The 9,310-nt window shown below is 40.2% G+C and overlaps 1 long non-coding RNA gene across 1 annotated transcript; it reads right to left on the minus strand.

The window, feature by feature from the left end:
* Positions 1-2,820: 2,820 nt before the first annotated feature.
* Positions 2,821-4,098, minus strand: LOC148703720 (uncharacterized). The gene is made up of 2 exons (XR_015977094.2): positions 3,720-4,098; positions 2,821-3,297 (listed from the first exon to the last, which is right to left on the minus strand). It is a non-coding gene; the product is annotated as an uncharacterized LOC148703720 (long non-coding RNA).
* Positions 4,099-9,310: the final 5,212 nt, after the last annotated feature.

The raw sequence follows: 9,310 nt of genomic DNA on the forward strand, positions 1-9,310 counted from the left end.
TTGTAGGTATTGGGATCCTTACCTTGATCCCTATCTCCCATGAGGAACACTTCCTCTACATCCTCTGTAAGTATACCTAAGTACCTTTCAGGAGGATGGAAGATCCTACTAAATCTACGAGGTGGAGGAGGTACAACATGTACTGGCTCGATATGAATAGGTTCTATAGGCACAATGGCTCGTTGCTCTTTAGAGACTTTCTCTTCGAGCTCAATTTTTCTCCTACTGCCTCTATCAAGGATAAACTATTTTCCATGAAGATAGCATGTCGGCTCACAAACACTTTGTGATTCTCTGGGACGTAAAATTGAATCCAAATAACTCTTTAGGATATTCTATAAAACGAGCACTAATTGTCCTATCCTCTAACTTGTCCGCCTGTTGTCATTTGACTTGGGCCGGACATCCCCAAATCTTGAAATAACCAAGACTCAGCTTCTTACCATGTCATATCTCATATAGTGTGGTAGGAACAGACTTAGAGGAAACACTATTCAATATGTAAATAGCTGAAAATAGGGCATCTCTCTAAAGAAACAAGGGTTGATCAGTGAAGCTCATCATGGACCTGACCATATCCAATAGGGTCTGATTCCTCCTCTCCGACACTCCGTTAAGCTGAGGTGTACCAGGAGGAGTCCCTTATGAAACTATACCATTCTCCTTGAGATAATCATGAAACTCTCCACTAAGGTATTCACCTCCTCGATCTGATCGAAGAACCTTAATGAGTTTTTCTATTTGTTTTTCTACTTCATATCTCAACACTTTGAACCTTTCAAAAGTTTCAGATTTGTGTATCATACACATATCCATACCGTGAGTAATCATTGGTAAATGAAGTAAAAATTACAACCCCTAGCCTGGACATCGAATGGGCCACACACATCAGTGTGTACTAGGGTAAGTATTTCAGTGGACCTCTCCCATGTCCTACAAATGGTAATTTGGCCATCTTTCCTTGAAGGCAGGATTCACAAATCGGATATGACTCGGAAGTCAATGAGTCTAGAAGCCCATGTTTCTCCAATTTGTTTATTCTGTCTTCTCCTATATGACCAAGCCTGAGGTGCCACAAATACTTTAGATTTATCTCATCTCTAGATCTTTTGGATCTTATGGTACTCACTGTTTGCTCAGATACATTCACAGATACATCTAATGTATGTGATGGAAACCGTCAATCATAAAACCACGTGCAACCAATTTATTTCTCAAATAAATGGAATAGTAGTCTTATAAAAATCTTCCTGTGCTAAACAAGATACAGAAATCAAATTTCTGCTAGCAATAGGTAACGGTCCCTAAGTATCGTGAGCATATCTGACATACCTTCTGAAGGTGTGTCACCCTTCTTGCTCTTTATGCTTCTCATGTATATAGGACAGTTCCTCTTTTAATGACCGTCCATGATGCAATGGAAACACCTTTCCTTGCAATCTGTCTTTTTCTTGGAACTTCCTTACTTGGCCTTTTCTCGATCTTCTGCTTCTTCGTAGGCTTCTTCTTCTTCCAGGTAGACTCTCTCTTGGAAGTAGAAACCAACTCGACGGCGAGAACGATGCTCCTTGAACTCTTCAAGGTCCCTACGGTAGTTACCAATTTATTTAACAATTTTGTTTTGGTGCATACAATCTTGTTCATATGGTAGTTTACTATAAACTATTCATATGAAGCTAGAAGGAATTGCGGGATCAAATCCGTTTGCAGTTCCTTGTGCATGGTCATGCCGAGCTTCTCAAGCTCCTCTAAGTCCTTTATCATGGTCAAACCATGATCATGGACAGACTGCCCATCACACATCTTGGCTTTGAAGAGCCTCTTGGACACTTCAAAACATGCTGCGTGACTCTGTTCACCATACAACTCTTGTAGGTGATATAATATGTCCCTGGCGGTCTTCATGTTCTCATGCTGGCATTGTAATTCATTGGACATGGATGCCATTATGCAGCACCTAACTTTATTGTTATTGTTCGTCCACTTAGCATGCGTCTTATGCTGACCAGTAATCGGACGGATTGGTAACACAGGGATTCCATGGTCTAGCATATACTCTAATTTCTCACAATTCAAAACTATTTTGAAATTTGCTGAGCTAGTTTTTATAATTGGGTTTGGTCAAACGGTTGTTCTATAGGATATGAGTTAAGAGTCTAGAAGCTGACTTTATAATCCTCAGAGAGTAAAGATTCTAGTTAGAATTTTGTACTTGAACTCTATTTGTTTTAGGGCCTTTTAAAACAAATATACCTCCCACTATTTTCTCGAATCTCTCACACTCCTCTAGTAGAGAAACGGAAACCTTGCGACTCTAGGTTTCAAGTGGGGTGCTACGGTCCCACCAATTTACATACCACCTCACCTAACAGTTATTGGTGACAAATAAACGATGAGTGTACAACTCTTGTACAATGCTTCTCAAGCAAGTTGTAGCGCTATCCGGTCTCTAAGTAATGAAGACCTCACCTAACAGTTATTGGCCCCATTCCTTAGTTAAGTCGGACCCACCGTATAACCGCAGAAGCAAAGCCGTCATTGGGTCCCTCACCTAACAGTTATTGGGCCCAACCCCATCTTTACCCCTACAACATCTCATGCCTAATAGAGAGGTCCAGTCCCCCGATGCAACTTGCCCACTGTATCCAGCCGAGACAAATCAACGCCGGAAAGACCTTAGCAGCTCTACTACGGTGGAAGACCGCTAGACTTAATATTTTCGAGGAGATTTAATTTAGGTCTCTTTTATTTAATTATCCACATCTCATGCACATAATTATCTAACTGCTAAGCATAAACATAAACATAAACATCCAGGCATAATAACAAAAATTAAACTGGTGATGATCATGGATCCAGGATGGGGTCATAGTACAAGCACATGCACGTCAATTGGTTAGATCGTCTTCAACTCTTGACTCGATCTTGAGCACCCTTGGTCCAATTGCGATCAACTCCTTGATCCATCTCCAATCAACCCTTGATCTCGATCCGCGCAAATCGTGCTTGTAGAGGCATGCACCGATCAACCATTGACATGCAAACACATCACAGATTACATCCCAGATAACTTTAAAAATAAATAAAATTAAATAATAGTTACAACCCTTTTTCATGAGACACGCAGGTCTCTAATACATCAATATAAGATGCACGCAGGCATCTGAAAATCTGATTTACATGCATCACATAACATCACAGAATATCTCAGACATTGCAGAACATTTCAGCACAATTAAAGGGTCCATCCATGATCATCACCATACGCATCTCATGCATTAAATAAAATTTACAGATCTGAATATTTAACAGATTATGTCATCTTATGAGTTGCTGATCATGCAAGATATGATTCTAAATATTTTTAATCTCATTAACAAATTAATAGAATCATTAATCTAATCGCATAGAAAATCAGCATGCAGAAAAATCAGCAAGCTGAAAATTCTGCATGCAGAAAAATTCAGCAAGCATAATCTTTAAATTTTCAGATCTATTATGCCTTAATCATTTAATACTAATCTTAATCTACGCAACCTGGGCTCTGATACCACTGTTGGAATCCCTCGCACGCCGCAGAAAATTTCAGAAAAATTCTGCGCGCAGCGGAAGACATGCGCGAGATTCCGTTCATCGCATGAACATATTTTAAAACCGTCGTTCGTAGATAGATTAGGATTAAATACTTTTTATATGATTAAGGAAGATCAGATCTTCACCTTGTGCGGGTAGATGATCACCGCAAATCTGATGATCGTGGACTTGTTGAAGGTTCGCTTGAAGCCGCACACGCGTCCGGCCTCTACGGGTATCCACACGAGGCAGAGGACCAATCCAAACTCTCTAATCTCCCCGGGGTGCTAGCTCCCTTGCAGAGATACGTTTTGATGGCTGAAATCCTCTCTTTTGAATCAACTCTTGATTGCCTTAGAGAGGAGGAAGAAGGATGGATCAAAAGGAAGAAGGCAAAACCCCTTTGCAGCCTTTTCCTTTTTCTTTTCTTTTGGAACCAAAGAAGAGAGGGAGGAAGGGCTACATGCCTCCTTCTTTTTCTTTGTTTGCTGGTGGCTGAAACCCAAGAGAAAGAGGCACTCCCATGGCACAAAAACCAACAGAGGGGTTGGCTCTCTCACGGCACAAAAAGGAGAAGAGAGATCCATCATGTGGGCTGCCCCTTGTTTCCCCCTTTTTTTATTTGTTTGGTTGCCGGCTGAATACCCAAGGGAAGGGAGGGCATCACGGCTGAATATCCAAAAAGGAGATGGTCCTTCACGGCTGAAAAGAGAGGGGGAAGAAAAATTAGGGTGCTGCCCCCTTTCTCTCTCTTATATATGGCATGTGGAGCTCCTAAAATTTAGGAGCTCCCATCCTTATCTCTAAGAAAAGAGGAGGGGCGTACGCCCCTCTTCTTTTCTTCACGTATTCAGCCAAGAGGGGCGTAACCCCTCCCTCTTCTCCCTATTTCACGCACGCCCACTTAATCCAATTAAGTGGGGTGTGGGGCCATGTACAAGGTGGGTCTAATCCTCTTCCAAAGAGGATTGAGTGCAACCATTTCCTTTTTTCCTTCAAATCCTAATCTAATTAGGATTCAATTGAACCATGACTCAATTGAACTCTTCAATCCTAATCCAATTAGGAGTCTTTTAATTAATTAGATTAAAATTAATTAGGACTTAAGAAATCCTAATCTAATTAGGACATATTAAATTTCAGTCCTAATTCAATTAGGACTTTAGAAATCCTACTCCAAGTAGGACTTTAATTTAATTTGAAATCCTAATCCAATTAGGACTCTAAGAATCCTACTCCAAGTAGAACTCGTAATTAAGTCCAATTAATTAAATCCAATTAATTAAATTAAATTGCAATCCAATTGCAATTATTCCTTCTTCAACTCACTAACTCTTAGCGGGTTAACCAATTATCAATCAAATTGATTATTTGTGATTCCTAATCACAATTTAACCATCGGATCGGTCAATACCTCTAATGTGTGTGACCCCATAGGTTCTATTCTGTCTGGTAGTGAGATATATTGCGATCTCTATCACAATATTATTGAAAAACTCCTTTCAATGGGTTGGAACAATTCCAACTCAACTCACCAGGGACCATCGATCATCAAGATAGTCCCTGTGAGTCTCACCATCCACCAGTGACACCTAGCAGCATGTAGTGGCAACCCAGCAGAATGGAATGATGAACCTCTAGGTGCAGTTATCATATGATACAGTCCTTCTATCGTGGATCCCTACAGGATGGAGGTCATGGATAACTCGTCAAACCCCATCGTCTGTCATATGTCAAGATTTATTCGACTTAAGTTCGAGAATGGAAAACTCCTTTTCCACTGTACATACTACCCCGGCCGAGGATTTACGAACTCAGTCTCATAAATCACATAGGATCTCTCTTAACCTATCAAGATCGATAGATTCCATCTAGATGCACCCCTACTCCTACAATGAATCTACTGCAGCCAATCTGCACCACAAGAACCCAATTGGCTAGGGCTCATGTTTATGTGCTCGTCAAACTGCAGCAACCTCACTGTGAATAGCCGAGGCATCGCAGGTCAAAGGACCAGTCATACAACTACAGCATCAAGTAAGTCACTGACGAGTGGATAGACATCCAAGTGACTACTTGCCATGGTCACGCTCAGTACCCTTGTTCTCTAACAAGCACTTGCACAATTGCTCCAGTGTCGCCACACTGTGGACTCAAGACTCGTCCATCAAAGAAAGCGATCTGTGCACTAATCTCAGCGGATCGATCACCGTCCTCGTGATGATCCATCGATCAGGAGCAATTCAGAAATTAATCACCAATGACACATGCCTCAAATTCTCAACTCTTGAGAATATGCGTCATCATCTTATTAATTTCTTGGACGATTCATGGACACATAAGAACATGAATGAAAAGAATGCCCATTCTAATAAATTCATTATTAGGTCAAGTACAAATTTATGTCCCAGAATAAAATAATGCGTCAGCCAAATTGGCTTCTAGGGCATACTTCTAACAATAACCAACTAGTCTCATTGACTTTGGGATTCATGGCTACAAGACATTGGCCATCCTTCATGGTGAGATCATTAAGATCTACCATGTAAACATTTCCATGCCTATGTCCTGTGAGTATGATCTCATTATCAATTGGACTACTAATTATGCATAGTGATGATTCAAATGATACTTTAAATCCCTTGTCACAAAATTGACTTATACTTAATAAATTATGTTTTAGTCCATTAACTAACAATACATTATCAATAAATGAGGAGGGTGATATGGAGATTTTACCAACACCAATGATTCGGCCTTTAGCATTGTCTCCAAATGTGACTACTCCTCCTTCTTTTGATTGCAAGGTGACGAAGAGACTCTTGTCACCGGTCATATGCCTTGAGCAACCGCTATCAAGATACCACATTCTCTTTTTATTTCCGGCTGCAAGGCATACCTGCAAAATGATCATGTGAAGCTCTTAGGTACCCAAGTTTTCTTGGGTCCTTCGTGCTTAGTGTGGTTGGTTCCCTTAGGCACCCATACTTTAGTTATGTTTTTGGCTTTCACAAATGTACTCTTGTTAGTTTGGATCTTTCTTTGAATACAAGAGTAGGCTTTATGTCCATTCTTTCCACAATGAAAGCATGTAGGTTTTTCAGTTTTTACATCTTATGCTTTTATGAAGAAATTCTTTAGATACTTTTGTTGTTTGTTAGTTTTATATCCTAATCCGGCTTTATTGAAAACAATTCTTTGATTTGAAAGAATAAGATTTAGTTTTTCAGAGCTTTGTGTAAATTTTTCAACAATTGGTTTGTACTTATGTACCTCGTTCTTAGGATTCAAATTTTCTTTAACTAGTTCTTCCTTATCCTGTTTAAGAGATTCAACATTTTGTGCAAGTGAGGTATTATTATTGAGTAGGGATTTTATTTTTAGATTTAATTCCTTATTTAGTGTTTTTGCCTTTTCATTTTCAATGCTAAGTTTTGAATTTTTGATTTCTAGGTCAATAGTGTTAATATTTTTAATGCTCTCTTTTTCAATTAATAGGTTCTCAATATCTTCCTTCAGTTTTTGATTGGAGACTTTTAATTCTTTATTCTTTGCTCCTAACATACTATAATCACCCATAAGTTCTTGAAAAGCTTCATACAATTCTTCTAAAGTAAAATTTATAGTTGGGTTTTGACATACCTCGTCGTCTTCGAACGCCATGAAGCATAAATTGGCGGTCTTTTCCTTCTCTTCCTCGGAGGATGATGTGTCACTATCATCCCATGTTGCCTTCAATGCCTTCTTCTTCTTCTTTCCAAAGTACTTCTTTTGTTGAGGGCATTCGGAACGAATGTGTCCCGGTCTCTTGCAATCATAGCATATGATTGGGTCTCTTTCTTTTTCTTTTTCCTTTTCCCAATCATTTCTCCCTCCAAACTTTTTCCTAGGGAAGGGTTTCTTTTTCCTCATGAATTTTTTAAACTTCCTAACTATCAAACCCAAGTCCTCGTCCTCACTTTCTTCCTCACTCTCACTACTTTCTTCTTCACACACACTCGAAGTAGCCATGAGTGCAATTGTCTTCTTCTTTGGCAAATCATCTTCATGTTGCTTCATCATGAGCTCATGCGTCATTAATGAGCCCAAAAGTTGTTCTAGCCCCAAGGTGTTGAGGTCTTTGGCTTCTACGATCGCCGTGACCTTTGCTTCCCATGCTTTTGGCAAAGACCTGAGAATTTTACTCACAAGTTCCGGGTTAGTATAAGATTTACCCAAACTTTTTAGACCATTAATTATATCGGTAAAGCGTGTAAACATGCATGTGATGGTTTCATTGGGTTCCATCTTAAACAACTCATATTTGTGAACTAGAATGTTCACTTTGGACTCCTTGACTTGATTTGTACCCTCGTGGGTAACTTCAAGCCTATCCCATATTTCCTTAGCGGAACTACATGTGGAGACTCTATTAAACTCATTTGCATCTAAAGAACAAAATAATGAGTTCATGGCTCTAGAATTGAGTTGAGCCATCCTATCATCATTCTCATCCCAATCCTCCTCAGGTTTGGGAACTCGAATGCCATTAACCATGTGTGATGGTTCTTGTGGTCCCTTGACTATAACCCTCCACAAGGCATAGTCTTGTGCTTGAATGAAGATTCTCATTCTAGTCTTCCAATAGGTATAATTTGTCCCATTGAAGAGTGGAGGTCTATTGGTTGCTTGCCCCTCGGCAGGAACATTGTTAAAGGGTGTTGCCATCTAGATCTTTGGCTAAGACGGTTAGGTCTTTCAAGAAATACACAGAGCACCTGCTCTGATACCACTTGTTGCCCAGAGATGGTCACCCAAGAGGGGGGTGAATTGGGTGTTTTAAAAACTTTTTGACTATTTAAAAGTAAAACACGCAAATATAAGAGCTAAAGCAAGAATAAAGCTATGAAGACAACCAATCGCAAACACAGGCTTTTATAGTGGTTCGGAGCCTCCACTGCTCCTACATCCACTCCCCAAAGCACCTTTGGGAATTTCCACTATAATCCACGATTACAGTACGGTAGTTTTGCGAGTTCACTACCCAACTCGTTGTTTTACACCGGGCTCACAACAAACCCTAAAACCCCCAATTTAACCTAGGCTTGGGACGCCTTTCCCTTGTTCCAAGTCCCTTGACTGGAACAAGCACAATGTTAGAAGAGTTTTACAAACAATTGGAAAGCTCTAAATAAGCAAATATGACAATGATAAATAATAGAACCCGGAAGAATCCTTTTGCCGTTGGAAGCGTGGGAAATGGTGATTCTTCCGATGTGGATCGCGTAGGTTTGAGTGTGAGCTTTGAATGCACGAGCGGAAGAGAGTAGTTGAGCTTGAAATCACTTGAGAAGCTTGAAAGCACTTGATTTCTTCACTTGAATGCACTAACTCCCTTGAACCTCTTTTTCTTTCTTCTCTCTTGAATGATTTTGCTTTGGGTTGGTGAAGAGTTGTAGAGAAGCACTTAAGAGCTCCCTTTTATAGCCCAAAAAGCAAATATAGCTGTTAGAGATAAAGTAAAGGAGATTTGAAATTCAAACCAAACCTGAAAAAGTTGTCAGTCGCGTCCCAGGTGCTCCGGAGACGTCTCCGCTTCAACGCGAGACGTCTCGGCTACAAGATTTTACTTTTGACGTTGTTTGGGGTCGACTCGGCGCTTTACGGGGGCGACTCCGATGATGAATGGTTTGAATCCTTGTTTTTCTGTTTTTCTGAGAGAGTCGTCTCTGCACTTTACGGGGACGTCTCGGCTTGT

The sequence above is a fragment of the Phoenix dactylifera genome, chromosome 6, assembly GCF_051530095.1.
Source record: "Phoenix dactylifera cultivar Ajwa chromosome 6, Ajwa_hap1_PhDact_Kaust_v1.1, whole genome shotgun sequence".
Taxonomy (NCBI): domain Eukaryota; kingdom Viridiplantae; phylum Streptophyta; class Magnoliopsida; order Arecales; family Arecaceae; genus Phoenix; species Phoenix dactylifera.